The sequence below is a fragment of the Sus scrofa genome, chromosome 1 (assembly GCF_000003025.6).
Source record: "Sus scrofa isolate TJ Tabasco breed Duroc chromosome 1, Sscrofa11.1, whole genome shotgun sequence".
NCBI classification, from domain to species: Eukaryota; Metazoa; Chordata; class Mammalia; order Artiodactyla; family Suidae; genus Sus; species Sus scrofa.
Window position 1 is genome coordinate 171,734,061 of NC_010443.5, and position 23,951 is coordinate 171,758,011.

A 23,951-nucleotide genomic window follows, 5' to 3' on the forward strand; every position below is an offset into this window, starting at 1 on the left:
CTCTAAGTGAAATATATTTACATTGTGCTAGTTCCACTAAGTGCAAACTTGGGGTGAAATTCATATTGACTAATTAATATCTCTTTATCAAAATTTTGCAACAGTAATCTTAATAGGAACTTAAAATTAACAGCTATATAGTAGTTTAAGATTATCAGAAGATTTCAGTCTTCCTGTCATCAGTTATTGAATATCAAGATAGTTTAATAAGGGAGAAGATGAACAATCTAAGATCTGGAATATAAATTCTCCCCATGTATATATAACAATAATCAAGTTGTGTCCATCTGATAATTAATTTTACATCTCTGTGACATCAACTGGTAATAAACAAAATATTTTCTCTCATTTACATCAATTTTTGTGGTTAAAATACTCTTTCATATATAATGACAACATTAATGATACATGAGATATATTATTTAAATTTTATTAAGGAGTAGCAAAATTTGATTATGATTCATGTGTATTCTGTCATTACAGTTTCTAATCAAAAGGCATACATTTGCAAAGTCGCTACTGAGGTTTACCACTATAATTTATACAGTGAAACAGTGAAGTTAACTATTCTCAAGAGTGAATTAACCTTTGACTTTGGCCTGATTAACATGTATTAACCAACTTGGTCAAAAGCTTGCAGATTACTTAGCTGTCTAAACCATTGCTAAAATTATTAAGTCATTGTATCTCAAAATCAATTTTAGTGAATTTTCTTCCAACAATAAAACAGAACCTCAATTGTAATTCTGAATTTGCTCCTCCTATTAGATTTTTACATAACTAAACTTTGAATTTCTTGACTTTTATTGTTTTATCATGAAGTTCAAAAAACAGAAATTCAGAAAATGGAAATAAATTGTAGTGTAGCTTGTACTGACTATAATATCAAGATTAAAAATACATTGTGCTTTCCTTCTACTTCTTTCCTGAGGTATTTGAATTACTGATATGACTGATTAATACATAAGATGCATATGTGCGTATGTACATGTGCATTTGTGAGTAAACCTCTGTCCAAAATAAATAGCTGAATCCTGGAAAAAATGAAAGTAATTTAGGGTAAATAGAATTGATGGAGCTCCATAGTTGCCTCAGTCATATTCAGAATAGAAAACAATATAGCAATAGCAGAATAGCACTATGAGCTTTTAAATTATAGATCAAATTTGAGACTTACTGCATGTGTGACTTCAGACATGTTAATTCCATCTCCTATCTCAGTTTCCTCAGGTAATGTAAGGTCTTAAGTATGATAATATAATTTCTATGACCCAAATGTACTGGGCAGTTGATTCTCCCACATAGTTCTTCTAAACCTATGGCACTAAATACAGATTTTCTGGGTCTCCGAAGTCTAATTTTTCCTCCTCTGACAATATGCTTTGTCATGCTTGCCCTGAAAGATAGAGCAATAGGGAGAGAGGGGGTCCTCCAAGGAAAGCATAAACAGACCATATCAAACCAGACACCTTGGCTCCAGTATGCTTCTCTGGGAACAGCAGGAGAAATTGAAAACCCAAAAGCTATGCTATGTCTATGAAGCCTATTCTTTTAACCCACACTATGTGATATAGAATTTATCCTTACCTATTGCATGAGATATGGTAACCTAGAAGGGAACCACCCCGAATGCTAAGTACCCAAACTAGTGTCTAGGATGTTGAGAGGGCTTTCTCACTGACATCTCCTTCTCTACCTCTTGAATAAATGCAGAGAGCTTATTACAGCAGATAATTTAAAGCTAAGTTTATTTTGCTTTTGCAAAAAATACATTTTTTACCAAAAAAAAAGACCATTTTTTTTCACATACGGAATATAAATAATACATCTAAAACCTGAAAATATTACTGTTCCATTGCATAGATAATTAGACTTTTGCTAGAAGATAGTCAAAGTCATGAAATATAGCACTATTTTTAGCAACCATAAGAAGGAAAGATTGCTAGTTGCTTATCCCATTTCCTTTTCCCTATTCTCCCTTATTTCAGAGCCCTGATTTTATTGCAGGTGACAGTGTGCTCAGTTAAAATACTGCCTAGCTTTCTTTGAAGATAATGGTGACCTCTGGAAGAAAGATCTAGGTGATGGTCATTGAATGGGTCTCCTAGGAAACTTCTTTTTCTATTTGTCCTTTTTTCTTTTTACTATCTAGAATGTGTTCATGATGTCTAAGCTTCAACAGCCACATTTTGAACTTGAACTTAGAGGCAATATTAAGGAGGAGCATTTATTTTTTAAAAGTAATTTTAGTAGAATCTCTATGTAATTCCTGAACTACCCACTTCTACTAGCTTTATTTTAGCTGAAAAATAAAATCCTAAATTATTTGAGCTACTATAACAAGGTCTCTGTGGAGTTTAACACAACTTCTAGCTGATATTCCAAAATATATATTTATGCATAAAAACATATTCTCTTACTTCCCCATTAGTTTAGATACATATATAAATGGAATTTCATTGTAAATAGACTTTTATTGCTTGCTTACCCCATTCTAATATTTTGGAATTTGTTTAGTTCCTTAATTTCTGCTAGAGTGTGAGATTATCTAGAGCATATAAATAACAATTTATTTGTCTGCCTTACTGTTAATGAAGATTTGGGTTGTGTCCAGGTTTATTTTTATGACAAGTAATGTTGCTAGGAGTAACCTTGCGTATATCTACTAGATCACTTATAAAAGATTTTTATCCTGTATAAAATTGTTGGAATTTTTAGATCACTGTATATGTGCATTTAAGTTACATTTAGTAAAGAAAAATTGTTTTTACATACTTATATCTATTTAAACTATGGCTACCAGGGGAAGAAGATACTTTTTCATTAACATTTAGTATTGTCTTTTTTTTTTTTCCATTTTGCCGTCTTAGTGGGTATGAAAGTTTATCTTGTTATTTTGCATGTTTCAATTTCTAATGAGATAGAGTATTTTTATTATATGCTTTTGCAGTACTGTGCATCTATGAAATGATAGTCCATGTTTTTTCATTTTCCTATCAAATCTTTTTTTTTTGTCTTTTGTCCTTTTAGGGCCACACCCATGGCATATGGAGGTTCCCAGACTAGGGGTCTAACCAGAGCTGTTTCTGCCAGCCTACACCAGAGCCACAGCAACGCCAGATTTGAGCCACATCTGCGACCTACACCACAGCCCATGGCAACACCAGATCCTTAACCCACTGAGCAAGGCCAGGGATTGAACCCGCAACCTCATGGTTCCTAGTCAGATTCTTTTCCACTGTGCCACGGCAGGAACTCCCCTATCAACTCATTTTATTGCTTTATAGTAATTACTTTATGTTAAAGTAAGTGTTAAGTGTTACATCAATTAGGAATTGTAAATATATTTCTGTGGCATTCATACCTACTATTTTCAGTATTATGTAGTTAAATATCAATCTTCTTTATGGTTTGTGGGAGTTTTTTTATGTCTTGTTTAGAAATTATCCTGTAACTACAATTAAATATGTCTATAGTCAATCTGAAGTTAAATAAATATATGCATAAAGCATAAAGAGATCAAATTTCTTTCTGTAGGCCTATGGATAATCAATTTTCCCAGCACTATATCTTTGTACTCTAACTTTCCCTACTGATCTGAAATGCTATTTCATTAATTAGGTTTTCCAAGAATTTTGGTCATTTTTTTACTTCTACTTATTCATTTTTTTTACTTATTTCTTACTTATTCATTAATTTCTTATTTTAACTTTAAGTAAATTAATTAATTTACTTAATTTTTTTTTTCTTTTTAGGGCCACACCTGCAGCAAATGGGAGTTCCCAGGCTAGAGATCAAATAGGAGCTGCAGCTGCCAGCCTATGCCACAACCATAGCAACACTGGATCCAAGCCATGTCTATAATCTACACCACAGCCCAGGGAAACACTGGATCCTTAACAACTGAGCAAGGGCAGGGATCAAACCCACATCCTCATGGATACTAGTCAGGTTCTTAACCCACTGAGCCGTAACAGGAACTTCCCATTCATTAATTTTTTATCCTTGCACAATAGCATATTATTTTAAATAGTACATTTTTCCTAATTAGCATAACAATTGTGGCAAATTTCCCTTCTTTTTTCCCTACAAAATATCTTGGCATTTTTGACTGATGGATCTTTTAAGTTATAGAATCAACTTGTCAAATTTCATGAAAATCTTATTTATGAATTTGTAAACATTAAAGCTATAAATGAAGTGAGGAAATGTTAACATTTTTATGTTAGTTTATTTTCTCTTGTAAATATAGTATGTGAACTCCATATAGATTGATTTAAACTCTTTCAGAATACATAAAATTTTATTCTTAAGACCATGGACTTATTTTGTATTTATTTGAAGTACTTTAAAATTTTTGTTAACATTTGTAAATGGTATCTTGGAGTTGATTTGCTTGTTTTATTTGCTGGTGCTTAAATATATGAAGCTAATGACTAAATTTGCAATGTTTAATAGAAAAGTAGTCTCAAACATGTTTCTTGTTACCGACTAAAGTAATACTTTTTAGTATTTTAATGTATTGAGTTAATGTCTGCTATAAATTGTTTGTAGCTCTCCTTTCCAGTTAGGCAAGTTACATTTTATTTCTAGTGTGCTATATTTTTTAAAAGTTTGTGAATATTTGTATCAGAAATTTATATCTATGTTCAATATTAAAAGTAGCCCACACCTAGCCTATCAGTCTCTGTTACGGTTTCACTAGCTTGACAAAGTAAGTTGTGGAGTTTCTTTTTCCCACAGGAAAAAAAAAAAGTTGTGCTAGATTGGACTGTTCTTTGAATATTTGGTTAAGATCAGATAAAAATTCCTGGGTAGGGTTTTCCTTTTTTGATGATACATGTAGCGTTTATGTTTCTAATAGTCATTATAATGACCCCATTAAATTTCATTCCTATAAAAACATGGATATATGTATAGTTTATTTTCATATCATTTCTATTTTCAAGTTAGCTTAATCTTCAGCTTTGACATTATTCCCTACTCTAAGCCCCATGGTTTTGATTGGTGTCCTGCTGTCTTTCCACCTTCTTGGAGTAATCTCCTATGATATTTAATCCAAGCCTGCCTTTCTTCCAAGTGCACTCATTCTTCAGATATTTTCTGGCTCTGTTAAAAGTGACTTGCTCTTTATAAGCTCCATGTAAGCAAATATTTATTACTGCTTCAGAGAAATCTATTTTGGTAGACATTGTGAAAGATAAGACAGGCTGTGATAAAAGGAAGAGTAGAGACTATCCATTATATTGTAAAAATCTGGCTTTATTTTATAAATAATATAATACATTTATTAATAATTTAATTGATAAGTGGCTGACGATGGCTTATAGCATTATCATTTACAGAATATATATTTAAATTTTAACTGTCATCCTGAAGACTTTAGGACTGGCATTTAGGCATTATATTAGTAGGAAATTACCCAGGAACTGAAAAGTCCTAGCATTCCTCAAATGGCAACCTGTAGCAAGTTGTCTCATCCACATGTCAAAAGTTCTTTATAGTCAACAAATTTGCTGGTAAAATCTACAAGTTGAGTTTCCATTTAAAACATTTAAAATATTAAAATGTTACTTTACTTCATTGTTAAGTGTTTTGGGACCTGTTTTTCCCATGCTGAATATAACTAGGTAATAAAAGTGTGAATATTATTTAGGGAAGCCTGTTATTGCTCACTCTGACTTTTAAGTTACATGATATAAGTTTAAAATATAGGCATAGATTTGTATCTACTCTACAAAACATAATTCCCTACAGAAATAAGTTTTATTTGCAGGACTGGCACTTTAGTCATGATTCTATTTCCTCTTCGATGGTAGAGGATACGAAGTTAACCAGAAAGAGAGACATTATAGTGACTGAAAGTACAAATTGTAGGATCACACCATCTGGGTTAGAAACCTGGCTCCACAGTACTGTGCAGCAAGTTACCATGCCTCATTCGGCCTCAGTTTCCTGATCTGCAAACTTGGAACTCATCAAGTCAACGTCATCATAGATAGTACTCTGTGACTACTACCTCTGACAACATTTTTGAAATGTCGACATACATCATTCGACTGTTTTCTGCTTTTTTTCTTTTTTTTTTTTGTCTTTTTGCCTTTTTTCTAGCCGCTTCCCCGCGGCATATGGAGGTTCCCAGGCTAGGGGTCGAATTGGAGCTGTAGCCACTGGCCTACACCAGAGCCACAGCAACGCGGGATCGGAGCCACGTCTGCGAACTAGACCACAGCTCACGGTAACCGAATGTTTAACCCCCTGAGCGAGGCCAGGGATCTAACCCGCAACCTCATGGTTCCTAGTCGGATTCGTTAACCACTGCGCCACAATGGGAACTCCAGTGTTTTCTGCTTTTATTGTTGTTATTATGTGATTATTTCCATTGCTATGACTACTTTCACTGATACCAGCAGGATTATGCATAAATCTGTATATATTTAAAGGATTGGAAGGTGATAAGCCACATACTAAAATTATTACAGGATAAAATATGTAACACCGGTTTCGTATATACACTTAGATCCTTCCTGGTTTTTCTTCTTAGTTGAGAGCTCGTGCTCTCAAGTCAGATTATCTGTGTTCCAGGTTCTGCTTTTTCCCTTAAAAATTATATTCTAACATTACCATGGAAATTTGATTTCAAACTCCATATCAACTTTTCTTCAATTCATTCCTATCATCTAATATTGCTGAAGCATGTGAGGACAAATATATAAAATCAATATGAAACCAGAATCAATGAGAAGTGACAATAGATAGATTAATGCAAATGATGAATCCCTAAATTATGTTAACAGTAAATTGTTTATTACCATAGCTGAGAGTGAGTAGTATAAGCCAGTAATGAGAATTTCTGAACCATGTTTTCTGGAACTAACATTACATATCAGAATTCTGTAAATAAGCTAACAAAAAAATCTGCTAGCAGCCATCATCCATTTTACATATTTTTAAGAGTTCTGGCAAGTGATCCTCCATAAAGTAATCATTTCAAAAAATATATTGCCAAATATAACATTTTTTTCTCTTTTGAGTATGCCATATGAAAAATAAAGTGATGGAAAATTTATGACTTTTTATAATGCTAAGCTTCAGAGCAATGAACAATACTTGTCATGTAAAGCTAAGTGTTACAGTTATTTTCTATGCAGTAATTCTATCAAGTTACAATGTTTATTCAGAATCAGGTAGAGTAAGCCATATTGTAACTGCATTTTATTATCAAACTTTATCTGAGTAAATAAATTTTCTCTTTCTTCAACTCTTATTCTAAAGATAATTTTAATACCTTTATTGAGGATATTTAATAAATTTTAGTTATTTATAATTTGATAAATATACAGAGTTTACAATCACTATGGTCTACTCTTAAAATATTTTCATCACCCTAAATAATTTCACGGAGCCTGTTTGAATCCAGTCCCTACTCCCACACTCAGCTCCAGGTAACTACAGATCTGATTTCTGTTTAAATTTGTCTGTTCTGAATATTTTATATGAACTTATATAATGTGTGATATCTTGTGTCTTGCCTCTTTCGTATGGATTTTGAGGCCCATCAAAGATGCATATGGCTTATTTCCTTTTTTATTTCTGTATAGTGTTCCACTGCATACTGACATACTACACTTGTTTATCCTTTTGCCTGTTGATCTATTTCCACATTTTATCTATTATGAACAATGCTTCTAAGAGCATTAGCATAATTGGCTTTGGGTGTATATATGTTTTTATTTCTCTTAAATTCATAGGCATGAAGTTGGTGGGTCATACAATAAGCTTATATTTATCTTTTGAAGACATTAGCAAACATGTCCAAAAATATTGAACTATTTTTATTCCCACCAACATGGTAGGAAGGCTCCATTTTCTTGAAATCCTCATAATGCTTGGTATCATCTATCTTTTATGTTATGGTAATTCTGGTCCATGTGTAATGAAGTTCTATTTTGGTTTTAATTTGCATTTTCCTAATGACTAAGGATTTTAAGAACATTTTCTAATTCTTAATAGCAATTTGTATGTCATCTTTGTTAAAATTTAATTCAAGTATTTTGTCCATTTTTTAAATTTTTTTTATTTTTATTGAGTTTTAATATTTATGTATATATTCTTGATGCAAGTTCTCTATCAGGTATATGATTTGCCAATATTTTATCCCATTTTTGGGTCATCTATTTTGTCAAAAGGCATTCAATATATGCATGCTTATAGAAGGATGAACAATATAAATATGTTGTCTTGTCATGAAAAAGTTGGATGTCTGTTTCTTCCTCCATGTACACAAAAATGAATTCCGTGATCTGAATATACATATGCACTTATTTCTCTTGTATACAGTTGAGTTTTATATGATAATCTAGATTTCTAAATCTCTCAAAAGTCTAAACTTCCCAAAGCTTTTATTAGATACAAATATGATTGTAGCAGAAAAATAAGATAAAGTCTTATGGTCAAATCTGTCTCAGAGATCTGTTTCTAATGAATTATTTCAATTTTTGATCCTTGTGCCATTCCTCACATACTATTGATATTGAGGAGTAATAATAAATCTCAATGCTTTTTTAATTTACACAAAATAAATAGGTAAAAACACTGTTAAGACATTCGTGAGTTTTAAGCTTAATTCATTTTGCCATCACATAAGCGGTATTAAGTTAAAATTTAACATTGGAAATCTCTGGTATTTAAATATAGAACATTCATCTGTTTGGGACTTTTTCCAGGACAGCTGCACCCCCATACTCCTTCAATGACAAAGATGTTTTCTTCTATCTCTCTCCTCTAAAGCATACAGTGTTTCACTTTTTAATGTGTAGAACAGCTTAAATATCTTTTATTTCTTGGATTTAAATAAATTCATTTATTTGTGACTTACTAAAAGGTTAACTAGAATTCAGGTTTCTAGATTCTAGGGTCTTACTTTCTACTACAACAATCCTAAATACTAAACAATAACTTCTCTAAGAAGAATTCTGGAGAATTATTAAAATGATAATGTAGTAACCCCACTCTTTCCAGGTCCTCTTCCGTAGTACAACAAACAACCTAAAGAATGTTGAATGAGTGGTGGAAAGGAGAAAATGGACTGGTTGGTAGATTTAGAATTTATGGAACAATGTCCCATAAGTTCTCTGTTTCCTTATTCGCATACCATGTATCCAAATCAGAAACCTCCAACCTGGAACTATGAGGAGACACAGACAAAATAGATCCAAGATGGTACTGACCTCCCTAGCAAACATCCATGAAAAGGTGCCCTAACAGAACAAATCAATTTTTGCAATATTCATCCTAACTCCTAACTTATTTACAGATAAGGAACTGATGTGGGCTAGAATTGGAGACATCAGTATGAACTCATGTTTAATTTAATATAGATACTGATGTTTACACATAGAAATATATGTGTGTGTGTGTACATTCACATGTGTACATTCACATGTCGGTCTACACACATGTATTTCCTTGCACCTAGATCTTGGTATTCGATAACATTCTTCACTGAAAAGAATCAGATCTCCTTGGAGAAATGGTGCATTCTAGAATTGGGGCAGGAATATTTAAAATGAGCCTTGAATTTCTTCTTAGTATCAGAAAGTAAGGAGCCAACAGCAAGCACTGCGATGGCCAAAACTGGAAAAATTTGAGCAACAAAATGAAGTAGTATTAGATTTTACCCACAGAATATAATAAATATCCATGAGTCAATACTAATCTAAACAAATGATTGAATAAATAACTAAATGAAATGAACAGAAAAGTCTCCTGTGCAGAATAATGGAACAAACTAATTTATATAGACACACCACCCACAAGGATCTGGAACATAACACCCTATTCCTTAAACGTGGATTGCATGTAGCAACTTCCTTGAAAGAGAAAAATATGGAAAGTGAGAAAAAAGAGTAACTTCACCATGGAGAAACAAGGCAAACACTATTTTAGTCAGGTTATCAAAGTTAACAACATTATTAAGTCATGCTATAGTATATAACCTTGAAATGTTGTGATTTAAATAGCATTTTACCTCTGTGTGCTTCCTCCCATATACACACAATCCCAACCTGATAAAGATCAAAACATTAGATAAGTCCCAATTGGGAGACATGCTACAAAATACCTAATCATTACACCTCAAAATTGTCAAGGCATCAAACCAAAGAAATTCTGAGTAATGCTTCAGCCAAAAGAAGCCTAAGGAGACATGACAACTACATGTAACATAGTAACCTTGGTGGGACTCCTGGAAAAGAAGATTTTTAAGTAAAAACTAAAGAAATCTAAGTAAAATGTGGACTTCAGTTAATAATTATGTATTAATACTAAATTCTTTAATTGTGACAAATATACCATGTTAATGCAAGACATTAATAGGAGAAACTAGGTATGGGATCTGCCCAATCTTTCTACACTGTCAAAGCATTTATTTCTAAAAATATAAAAGTATTCTTAAAATTAAGAGACATGAAATTCAATAACATGCTATCTATAAAAAAAGTGAACTTAAAACAATGTAGCTATATTGAAAGAAAAAGAATGGGAAAAAATAGATCAGATAAACCATAATAAAAGGAAAAAAACAGGATATGTCAGATAAAGTAGATTTCAGAGCTAAGAAATTAATAGATATAGAAAGACATTATACAATGATGAAAGGATCCATCCACCAAAAATACATAATAATTCTAAATGTGTATGCACCAAATAATAGAGCCTTAAAACGCATGAAAAAAAATTATAGAAAAAAACCCCCAGCAAATCCATAATTAGCAATTGATAGAAATACTATGCAGAAAATAAGATTTTCATCAGTAAAAAATTTCCCATTGTGCTCTCTCTTAACACTGATGTTTCACTGTACCATTCTCTGAGAAAGAAACCTAAACATTGTTTCGTTTTACACCAAAATAAATCTAATATTACTAATACTAATACTAATCTTCTTGGGTTTTCTGTTCAACTCTGTAAAAGCCTCCTTCTCTTCTTAGGGAATGTACATTAAAGCTCTAAAATTCACATACTCTTTTCTATTGCTATAACAGCCATTTTTTTCCATAACTACCACAATATTCAAATTTACTCTGGTCATATTTTTAGGTATTATCAATATCCAAATACACACTCCTTCCAATATTCAGAGTTCCCTCCATACCCTGTCCTTCACTATTAAAATAATCTTATTCTCTAGTTTATATCTGTATTCTAGGTATCTTCTGTTTTCTCTCCAAATTTAAATGTATTCACTGTATGTGACTCTTTCCCTCCAGGTTCTTATAAGCATTTTTTCCCTATATCTCAAGGTTGGGTATTATCAATCCCCCCGTTACTACACAATCTCATATTTCCTCTATATCCGCATCTTCATAGATAAGACCTCAACCTATTTCAGTTTGTCATTGGCCATTTCAAAATTACTCACTTATATCAATAAACTGAACTAATCTATTCTCTCAATTTCAATCTATTCTCTCAATGTCACCCATGTTCTTCCTAGGTCACTCCATTACCCTGCCACAAAAGTCTTCAAATTCAGCCCAACCTATAATACAATGCAATTTACACTTTTTAATAATTCCTCCACCCCTTGTATGCTTTCCTTTTTAATAAGCTGAGATTCTAATGACCAGTATTACAACCATTCACTTGCATTTACCCTCAACATACGTGATCAGTCTCTTCATTTCACTCACCTCGGGGGGGGGGGACCCTCTTTACTTAGCTTCCACACACATGCATGTGGAAAATAATAAAAATACATGTGGCTGGAAAAGAATCACACAAACTTACTGCCAGGACTCACCTTCAATTCTGGACTGAAAACTTCAATGGGTAATCCATTCATTTGCTATATCTTCCAGGTGACAATTTCTCAGTTTTTCTCTCTTCAAACCAGCAACATCTCTTTGGATTCATACCCTCCACTGATGACTGTTTCCAAAGTCACTGAGAAAACAGGAACAATCATGAGAACTTCCATATCCTCCCAATACCATAACTCCCTACAGAAATACCTGAATATGTACACATCTACTGTGTCTTCTCTTCTCACATTGGCTCTGATGTAAAGCCAGTCTCTCTACTTATGTGGTAGATCCCACTTCTCACCTACTGTAGAATATTAACTGTACCAAAAATTAAGCTCTTTGCCTGTGTGACCATTAACAGATCTGTCAGGTTTTCTGTGAGCAAACTAGGAAATATTTTGTGAGTTAGGCTACTGATATTTCAGAGATTATATGTTACAAACCAGTCTTTACTGTTATTTCCTAAAATCTTTACAATAGCCATCCCCAGACCCCTGCTCTCTCTTTATTTCTCCTACTTCTCCTACTCTTCTTCCTCCTCCTCCTGCTGTTGAAGACTGCTATGTAATATAATTCTTCCTGATATACCTCTCACATGCCAGGAACCACCTGACTCAAGGTCTTTGCATGCTTCTTTCTGCTAGGAACACTTTTTCCTCACACTCACTAACTCCCTCGATGCTTTCAGATCTCTGCTTAAATATAAATGAAGCCTTTTAAAGCAACCAGCCCCACATCATTAGTGATCCCCATATCAGTATTTCCTATGGAACTTTTTCTTTATCCCTTCGTACATACCATTTATGGTATGTTATATATCAACATATGTATTTGTTTACACCTATATCTTACATTAGAATATAAGTTCTATGGAAGCAAGGGTTTACTTTTTTTCATTAATACATCCACAGAATCCATATCAGTGCCTGGCAGTAAGTGGTCCTCTATAAAAATTTATTTATTGATTCAGCAATCTTTTAGAAATCAATTAATCCCAGAAGAGCTGATCATGTTTAATCAGACTTGACACCTTTATAAAAGATTACCTGAGTATATTTGCCTCAGTGAAATATGATTTTTATCAAGAACTTTTTATTGATTTTACTGTAGACTTGATTGGTGAAAGAGGAATTTTAATAAAAAAAATAACTTCAAAATTAACACAAGACTTCCATTTTCCTAACCATGTTTATCATTAGATCCTTTTCATTGGTAACATAAGTCAATGGACATGGCCTTTTTATTCTCACCATAGCAATTCAGCTATCTTCTTGGGCATTTTGTCGTGCTTCCCAGGGAAACACGTTTTGAGATCTTTCATCTTCTAACTCAAATATTAACCAGTTTTCCCCTGAACAATAACTGTGTCTTCCCAAGAAAATTCCTGCCCCAGCTCTATACTAATACATATTTAATCCATCCCTCTCTCTTGCATTCACTTTCTTCCTCCCTCTCTCCCTCCACTTCTCTCTCTCTCTTTCTTCTCTTTCTTTGTGTCTTATTCCTCTGTTTATCAGCCTATCTGAATATATATATCATTCTATTTGTCTGTTTATTTGTTTTCTATTTATCTGTCTCTTTATCTACTTACCCATCTCTCTGATTCTCTGTATGTGTATTATCTATAGTTCTTTGTCTGTTTGTCAATCTTTTCATAAGTCTACCTGCCTATCTGTCTGACTTTCTCTTGTCTGTCTGTTCATCTGTATACCTACTTCATAATGCATATATATATGAAATATATATTGCTTTTGTATGTACATATATGTGTCAATCTCTATGTGTTTCACCGTCTTTTATCTCTATGACTATCATCTCCTATCAATATATCTGTTTATCTATCTAATCTATCAATTTTTCTATTATCCATCTGTCTGGCTGGCACTCTATTTGCTAATCTTTCTATTCAATCATCTAGCTATCTAGTAGTGAAATGACTGGGTCAAATTGTATGTAAAAATGTGTTTAAAATTGGTCATATAATATTGATTTGAATGAATTTAACAAAATGTGCAAGATAAAAATATTATATGAGTTTGATGACAACTAATTTAGGCAAATTAGTATATATTAAATGACCTCAACTAGAAGGAGTTGATTAAAGAGGGAATGCCATCTTCTAGGAAGAATACCATTTTACATTAATGACTCAAATAGGCATATTTGATATGTTATTAAAAGGTGTTAATGATGAGAACTGATGACATTAGGATAAAATTTAGATTTGCATAATGGGATAAATTTACAAGATTTAACAGAGTATAAATGCATATAAATGCTTGAACATTCATTCTCACATATAAATACAAAAGTTTCAAAGGAGAGCAATATGAAAAAGATGTTTTGAAAATGGTATGTTTAATAAATTATTAATTCATTCTATATTTATTCCATACCTATTATGTACTAAAGAGTTATAGAACACTAAGCTAATATGGTTATTAGAATGGAAATTTTGGACTAATTCATAGTCAAATTATCCATAATTATAGAGGAGCTAACCTATTCCAAGTCAATCTTCAGAATTCTCTAAGATTTTAGATATCATTTCAAGTGATATATAAATTAAAGATGTCAAAAAATACAAATGCCATTTTTAAATTCAAGAATCTTACAAGGGTATTGACTAAGGAAATTCATAGATTTGAATCCTGTTCTTGAAAGGATTATTAAAAGAATTAGGAAGGCCCGCCCGTATTGCTATGAACTTCCCTCTGAGCACTGCTTTTGAGGCGTCCCATAGATTTTGAGTGGTCGTGTCTTCATTATCATTTGTCTCGAGGTATTTTTTAATTTCCTTCATGATTTCTTCATTGACCCATTGGTTTTTTAGTAGTATGTTGTTTAGTCTCCATGTAGTAGGTTTTTTTCTCGTTTCTTTTCCTGTGGTTGATTTCTAGTTGTTAAAAAAAAAAAAGAAAAGGAAAAGAAAAAAAAAATTAGGATTGCTTAGTCTGAAGAAATACAGATCTGGGCTATGTGGAAACTCTGTCCAAAATTTTAATTTTTAAATATTAGTAAGAAAAGGTGGGTAGACTTGTTCTTAAGAAGATAATAATCAATATAAAATTTTGATAAATGGTGGAAATACTGGTTTCATAAAAAGAACTGACTGAATCATTTTTTTCCTTAAAAGCTGAATTGGTGTCCATTTGTAAATTATAAGAAAAAACTTTTTGTTTTATTTTGTTTATGGCTAATATAATCAAAATTATCCTATTTGAAAGTTAAAAGATAAAATGTCAGATTTTAATTTGTTTAAAATTCTGATTAAAAAACTAAGTATGTTAAACATTGATGGGTGTTGATTTTAATATAAACAGTATAGTACTTTAAAATTAAAAAATAAAAAGATAACTTAAGGCTAATATTGGTCTTCCTTTTCCAGAAGTATATGCTAATTATATTTTCTTAAAAGACCCTTCTCCTGAGGGCAACAAAAATGTTGGATTAATATCCATTTTTATTTTTAATTTCATAAGGCCTGTTAGTTATATTCCCCTCAAAGTTTTTGATAACCCATGAACAGGTTTTTTCTTGCTAGTATCTAAAGCAACCTCTCAAAATAGTTGTCATACTGAACTGTTACTCTGCTGGCTTGTCCCTCAGACTGAGATGATTCAAGGTAGAGACCATAATTCATTATTAATTCTACAGTGTTTACAATGATAGCATATTTAAATGCTTGATAAATAATTTGGGAAAAAGAAATACACTTTGTTCTCTTGCTATTTTTTTTTAGCAACTTCCAGTGTTGTTACCTACACTAAAACTGTGTGAATAATTTTAACATTTTTCAGTGTATGTGTAAAGTTATTTTAAAATACAAATTATCATTTGGAGCTCTTTCAGTCTTATGGCATCGCTTGTATTTTAAATTTAATCCTGTAGATCATAAAAATAGGCATCAAGATGATTTATTTTAACAATAAATAAGTTTTACCAGATGTCCAATTTGACATTATTCTATAGAATATTTTAATACCAGGTCCAAAGGATTTTCCATTACATTTGATTATTCTTAGCTATTAGAATACAGTGGAAATCAAAATGTTATAAGAGAGCTAAAAGTTAAACTTAATATGTAAATCATGAGGGATAGATATCAATCTGGGACCAAAAAAAAGGTTGATAGTGTGAAATAGAGGATCCCACTGATAATATACTGCATTCTATCAAAAATAAATAAAATCTAAGAACACTCACATTATTCTCAGTCATGGGGTAAATATTTTGATATCAGATATCACTATAAAAGACAATGCACTTATTTTTAAATAAATGGTTTGATTTCAATCTATTAGTAACAGCTCTGGTAGAAAGGCTAGCTACTTAATGAAGACAATTTTTGAACAAAAATAGAAATTTAGGGAAATGGGGGGTCTATAATTATTAACTAATATTTAAATATATGTGTTGATTAAAGCCATTTTAAGTAAGGTAAAAAAGGTAATATGAAACACTCTTATTCAAAAGCATGTTTATTTGCCAAGGAAATCAGTACCCGTTCACAATTTGTGGGCTATATTTTTTCCTTATGGGTTATAAGAATTCAATTAAAAAGATGTAATTTTAATTGAAAAGAAATTAAAATATATTTGTACACGTGTAAGAATGGGAAAAACAGATAATAAGGCTTATCGAAATTAAATTCATATATATAGAACTTTATATATATAAGAATGAAATTAAACCATAAATCATAATTAATGTTTTATATCATAGATATTATCTCAGTTCTCTTTTAAATACAGATACATATTATGTGGCAGAAATTGTTGACTTTAATTTATGGTTTTATGATTTAAATAACAACATTCTGCAATAAAAATTATTCCTATTTTCCCCAGAAATATTAAGTCAAGATAAATGGATTTCTTGAGGCATGACCAAGAATAATTTCACTGTATCCATAGTCAGCATTTCTTACCTCAGTTGCATATTAACAATAAAATTAAAATAATTTAGAATATTTCAATTTTAAAATTTCCTTCAAATTACAAACAGTATAAAAAATAAAATATAGAATTGATTTAAGAAAAATAGTTTCCACTATAATGGAATTTCACTTCTCACTTGCATCCCAGTGGTCCACATATGAAACATCTATAAATCTTATTTTCACATATTATGAAACTCAATCTTATTAATAAGATGGCATATAGATGTAATGCATATGCTAGTGTCATAATATTAATCATGGATCTCATCATTAAAGTTCTATCCATTGTAAATAGGATCTAAATATTCATAGATGAAGCATTTATAAAACAAGATGATTTTTGCTTTAGGTCAGGCAGTTTTGAAAAATTCAGGGGTAGAATTCTATAAAAGAATTTATATTTTAAATATTTATGATGCTTAAAAATTCTTGAATAATTTTGGAATACATAATTTTATTTATTTTTACTTATATATTTTATTTAGTTGTTTTTCAAATAAGTGATTAACCAATAGTAAATTTATTATTTTAGATATCCCATGAACCACTTTATTTAAAATTATTGTTATTTCCCCAATACAATGTTTTTCCCTACTGTACAGCTTAGTGACCCAGTTACACATACATTCTTTTTTCTCCTATTACCATGCTCCATCATAAGTGACTAGACATAGTTCTCAGTGCTTAACAGAAGGATCTCATTGCTAATCCACTCCAAAAGCAATAGTTTTCAATCATTTACCCCAGACTCCCAATCCATCCCACTCTCTCCCCCTTCCCCCAGGCAACCACAAGTCTGTTCTCCAACTAAATGATTTTCTTTTCTGTTGAAAGGTTCCAGACAAAAGTGATATCATATGGTATTTGTCTTTCTCTTTCTGACTTACTTCACTCAGGATGAGAGTCTCTAGTTCCATCCATGTTGCTGCAAAGGGCATTATTTTGTTCTTTTTGATGGCTGAGTAGTATTCCATTGTGTATATATATACCACTTCTTCCTAATCCAATCATCTGTCGATGGACATTTGGGTTGTTTCCATGTCTTGGTTCTTGTGAATAGTGCTGCAGTGAACATGCAGAGGCAGGTGTCTTTTTTAAGTAGAGATTTGTCCGGATATATGCCCAAGAGTGGACTGCTGGGTCATATGGTAGTTCTGCATATAGATTTCCAAGGGACCTTCATACTGTTCTCCATAGTGATTGTACCAGCTTACATTCCCACCAACAGTGCAGGAGGGCTGCGTTTTCTCCACACCCCCCTCCAGCATTGTTACTTGTGGACTTACTGATGACACCCATTCTGACTGGTGTGAGATGGTATCTCATGGTAGTTTTGATTTGCATTTCTCTAATACTCAGGGATGTTGAGCATTTTCTCATGTGTTTGCTGGCCATCTGCATATCTTCCTTGGATAAATGTCTATTCAGGTCTTTTGCCCATTTTTCCATTGGGTTGTTGGCTTTTGTGCTGTTGAGTTGTATAAATTGCTTGTATATTCTAGAGATTAAGCCCTTGTCTGTTGCATCATTTGAAACTATTTTCTCCCATTCTGAAAGTTGTCTTTTTGTTTTCTTTTTGGTTTCCTTTGCTATGCAAAAGCTTTTCAGTTTGATTAGGTCCCATTGGTTTATCTTTGCTCTTATTTCTATTGCCTTGGGAGACTGACCTGAGAAAATAGTCCTGAGGTTGATGTCAGAGAATGTTTTACCTATGTTCTCTTCCAGGAGCTTGATGGTGTCTTGTCTTACATTTAAGTCTTTCAGCCATTTTGAGTGTATTTTTGTGCATGGCGTGAGGGTGTGTTCTACTTTCATTCATTTGCATGCAGCAGTCGAGGTTTCCCAGCAATTCTTGCTGAAGAGACTGTCTTTTTTTCCCATTTTATGCTCTTGCCTCCTTTGTCAAAGATTAATTGACCATAGTGTGTCAGGGTTTATTTCTGGGTTCTCTATTCTGTTCCATTGATCTGTATGTCTGTTTTGGTACCAGTACCACACTGTCTTGATGACTGTGGCTTTGTAATATTGCCTGAAGTCTGGGAGAGAGATGCCTCCTGCTTGGGTTTTGTTCCTCAGGATTGCTTTGGCAATGCTGGGTCTTTTGTGGTTCCATATAAATTTTTGGATTGTTTGTTTTAGTTCTGTGAAAAATGTCATGGGTAGTTGGATAGGGATTGCATTGAATCTGTAGATTGCTTTGGGGGTTAACTAATTTTTAAAACAGGTTTATTGATGTATAATTGACATAAAAATAACAGCACATATTTTGTGTATACAATTTTGAGTTTGGCCAAATGCAAAGACCTGTTTTATCATCACCACAAGACGGAGCTATCACCTCCAAAATTTTCTCATGTCCCTTTGTTTTTTGTTGTTGTTACTTGTGTTGTGTGTGTGGTAAGGATATTTAGCATGAATGCTATCCTCTTAACAAATTTTGAAGTGCATAATAATATATTGTTAAGTATAGACACCACATTGTACGTAAGGTCTTTAGAACTGATGAATTTTGCGTAATCAAAAATTTATACCTGTTGACGACAAGTCTCCATTTCCCCCAACATCCAGATCTGGCTATCACTATTATATTTTATTCTTTAATAAACAAGGGGGCTTACTGATGATGCTTATCTTAGAGTATATCTCTGCACTCACCAACCAAATCTTAAAACTATGTAGAAGTCTTAACTAGGTCATGTAGACCATCCAGATGGTCTCAACATCTTACTCTCTCAAGATTGTGTCCTTGAAACAGTTCCTAGTGTGGGAATGGTGGGCAGAGTGTAATTCCATGTACAGAAGCAAGAATGAAGATCATTGAACACCTGGGTTCAGCTCATGAGTAAACCAGTGGTCAGGGTTCTCAATTACCTCCTCCGACATTCCCCCCCATTATGACCATCTCTTATGATCTTATATCACCCCTCCCTTCCTCAGTGTGCCCTAAGAGGTCAACAAGGATTTTTACTAGCATGGTGCTGGCTTGTCCAGTGGCTACCTTTTTGTATTGGAGGCAGACACCATGGTAGTTCTAGAGGCATATGCGAGATAAAGCACAGCTAAAGATAATGATTATCAAAATAAGCGACAACTTTTTCTACTAAAAGCTCCATGGTCTGAATCACTGATTTATTAAGTTCCTTATGCTGGGTTGTATCATTCAGAGCATTCATTTGTGCCCTCGTGTGATTTAATAAAGATACTACATTAGCAGACTCATCAAGTATAAACACAGGAACTTTTGTTTGGATAATGGTGCAAGTGCATCCTTGCAAGGCAGGAAAAATGTCCAAGGCCATCCTATTTTAGAGGGTATATTTTCTATTTAGAGACATTTCAGTGTTCAATAAGGACAGGCATTGTTGGCTATCATTTAAAGCTTGCTGGGTGAACTCAGTAAAGGCTTCTATATGTGATATAGTGGCTATTGGAGGGAACAAAGATGATGACTAAATAATCATACCAGTAGAAAACAAGACATGCCCACCTGGCCTTGAAGAATGGGAGGCTGGCAGCTTTAGGAACTTGATCTCATGGTGCCTACCACACATGTTGGCCAGGGGAGATAGCACTATCAGGCATAAGGAGATAGACCGGGGACAGGATATCCAGACCGGGACCCCTATTATCTCCCTTCTTTTAATGCCATGTGTTCCATTCTGGGTAGATTGCATTTCCCCAGGTCAACAGGATCCCAATGGAGATAGAGTAATTCCTCCTCACGCAGGAGCACAAAGTTTCTCACGCATACTGGCAGTATGTCTCATTGCAAATTCTTGTAGATAATTTCTTTCTAAGGCATGAAGGGGTTTGACGTTTATAGTAGCGTAGCACATTGATCCATGGCCAGAGTTGAGGTAATGGCTATTTCCCACAATTTTCATAACTTTATGGTCCTGGGTCCCTCAATGGGAGTTCCCAAACTCATATATTGGTACAACAGGACCTACTAGTTGATCATTCATATGTAGTAAATCCTGAACAGTATTATAGTCCACCCAGCCAATATGTTTTTACCTTTTGGTAATTAAGTTTTCCAGTTATCCTTTCTATTAACTCTGCTGATTGCAGGTTATAAGAGATGAAACCTCCATTCAATATCATTTTCTTTTGCTCAGTCTTGTCTACCCTGACCTATGAAATGACAGCCTTGATCACTATCTACTTGACAAGGGTATCTGTACATGGCATTCAGTTCTCTAATTCCCTAATGATGGAAATCTAGTTTGTTTGGTGCCAGGGAAAAGCTTGGGTTAAGCCAGACACAGTGTTCACAGAAATCAAGCCATATTTAGAATCCTCTGTCAGAAGGAGTTAGCCAAAGTAATCAATTTGTCAATTTTTCAGTAGTTGGGAGCTCTAGCATATGGCCCCAGACCCTTTGGCAGTTGCCTTGGGTGTTGCTTAGAACACACAGGTCATGCTATTACTCTATTAACCAAGTCATTGTATTTAAAGGACAATCCATCGTCTTTGGCAATATGCAATCCCATCCAGGTGCTCTTTCTGTGCATCCAATCTGATATACTACTGAAAAAGACCAGTTGCTAGAACTCATACCTGAGCTAAGACACCAGCTACCTGATTGTCAAGGGGTTTTAGTGCCCTATGACCCAGGATATAGAAGGCAATGTGGATTGCCTCAGGCTATTTCAGGAAAACTACAATGTCTTTTCACATATTATAATAATAATACATATTAATTATATATTTAATTATATTATAATCGAGAACTTATTCATGATTATTTATTCCATGGCTTCCCACTGTCCAAATCATAGTCTGTTAACCCTTTTTGAACAGACCAATAGTCAGTGCAAAGGGTTAGTGGCCAGGGTTCATGAATGATTACCAAAGAAACTCTCAGAGTGTAGCCCACTGACTGCTGCAATTCCCTTCTGCTTCCATTAATATGTATCCCACATGTTGGTAGGAACTTCTTTCATCCCCTCTCTATAGGCTATAGGGGCCTCAACAGGAAAAAGACCAAAGGTATTCGAAAGATCTATTTCCAGAGACAGTGGGTGCTCCTTTGCTGCAAATAGGCATGCCACTTAGTCAAGGTGGGAGTTAACAGTCCATGGGAGAAGGGATTCAAAGGAACATGTTCATAATTTACCCCTTGATAGGAAGGGAAGTTCTTACCATGACATGCTGTTCCTTTGTGAGAGGCTCTACCTGGAGAAGTGCTGTGTACACTACGAGGAACTATAGCTCTAGGGGGATATGCTGGGTTTCTGCCCCTTCTAGAATCCTAGGGGTATTCTTTCCTTTTACTGTCTCTTCCATAGGAGACTCATAGCTTCTGCAGTCATATGTGCATTTAATTCAAGTGGAAGCCTAGAGCTTTAATCAGTTTCACCAATATTGTTGCCTTCCTGAAAGGTTTACATTTTGATCTCCAGTTCCATATGTGCTCTCTCTTTACCAGGCAGTATAAGGAATGGAGATACTGTGCCAAGTGGGGAATAAAATTCCTTCAAAACTTTAACATCTCTAAAGAGGACTGCATTTCTTTTACATTCTTAGGAGTTGGATAGGTTTGCATCTTATCAGTAATAGCTTCTGGGACAATATACATCTTACCTGGCCAAATGACTTCCACTTTATGGCAGTGCTTGGGCCTTGAATTTTCTGTGGGTTCATAATATATCCTCTCCCTCACAGATGTTCCAGCCAAATCTGCAGACTGTCCTGCAACAGAGGCAAATTTTCATATGGTAAACTTGTTATCTATTCTACTGATGTGGAGAAGGAGAATAGGGACAGTTATTGGGATACAATCCTATGGCATACTTTCTTCACCTTCCCAGGGATTCTACCTCTTAGCATTCTAATAAGGCTTTGTCACAGGCCCCTGAATCTTAATCTGAAGCAATTTATGACCTCCTGGCTTTGCAAAAGGGCATTCTAAGATCTCCATTTATTATCCTGGTCTTTCAGGTTCTCTGCCATCCCCAGAGTTCGCAAAATAGTGGACAAATGCATGCTCCTCTTTAACCTCAGGTCTTCTTCCAAGTCTCTATCTTAAGCTTCAGCCTTTAGCTGGTCATCAGTGTCTAGCCCAAGTGCCCACAATAGTGACCAGCCCACTGTTGCAGCCATTTGCTTCTCTTCTTTGATACAGTGCATTATGAACAGTTTTTCAAAAAAAAAAAAAAATGCGTAAAAGCAGCTTGTAAAAAAAAAAAAAAAAAAAGAAGAAGAAGAAGAAAGAGTTCCCATCGTGGCGCAGTGGTTAACGAATCCGACTAGGAACCATGAGGTTGTGGGTTCGGTCTGCCCTTGCTCAGTGGGTTGACGATCCAGCGTTGCCGTGAGCTGTGGTGTAGGTCTCAGACGCATCTCGGATCCCGCGTTGTTGTGGCTCTGGCATAGGCTGGTGGCTACAGCTCCGATTCCACCCCTAGCCTGGGTACCTCCATATGCCGCAGGAGCGGCCTAAAGAAATAGCAAAAAGACAAAAAAAAAAAAAAAAAAAAAAAGCAGCTTGTGTTTTCAAGGCATCCCTGAACTCACGCAGCAACCCACAGGTATCTAACACACGAGTCACCTCTCCCAATATAGAGGTCAATGACCTCGTTGGGATTTCCTCCAGGGTGCCTATTTCCCAAGGCCCATTTCTTAGATCTCCTGGCTGGCTCACCAATTATTTGTTTTCAAACTGGCCCCTGTATATGGAGGAGAGGTAAAGATCAAAAAAGAGAATATATCACTCCAGATTGTCAGGTGGTAGTTCTAATAACCAAAGGAAATTATAAGCCTTCTCTTGGAGTAGATCTCCACAACCATCCACCAAATCTTAAGAGTTTCATAGAGGTCTTAATTGGGTTTAGTCATGGGTACCATCTAGATGATCTCAAAAATAACTTATACTCTTAAGGCTGTATCTTTGAAAATGGTTCCCACTGCGGGGATGAAGTGGAGCGTGTACATTTTAGGCACAGGTGAGGGAGTTGGGGATTCCAATTACCCAGGCTGAGTTCTCTGGTCAAGTGGTAGTCAAGTTCTTTTGATTACCTCATCCAACAACTCCCCAGTGGTTAACTGAATTTAACTGCAAAATATATTTGAAAATCAACTCATATATTCATTAGAGTTGAGAATATTAAACTAACATTTTAAAAAGTATCACACAGGAGTGCCTGTTGTGGTTCAGCAAGTTAAGAACCTGACATAGTCTTTGCAAGAATGCAGGTTTG

The 23,951-nt window shown here is 34.0% G+C and overlaps 1 long non-coding RNA gene across 1 annotated transcript; it reads right to left on the minus strand.

Annotated features, from left to right (window-relative positions):
- Window positions 14,647–23,925, minus strand: LOC106509094. Its single transcript, XR_001306337.2, has 3 exons — window positions 23,868–23,925; window positions 22,336–22,443; window positions 14,647–14,703 (listed from the first exon to the last, which is right to left on the minus strand). It is a non-coding gene; the product is annotated as an uncharacterized LOC106509094 (long non-coding RNA).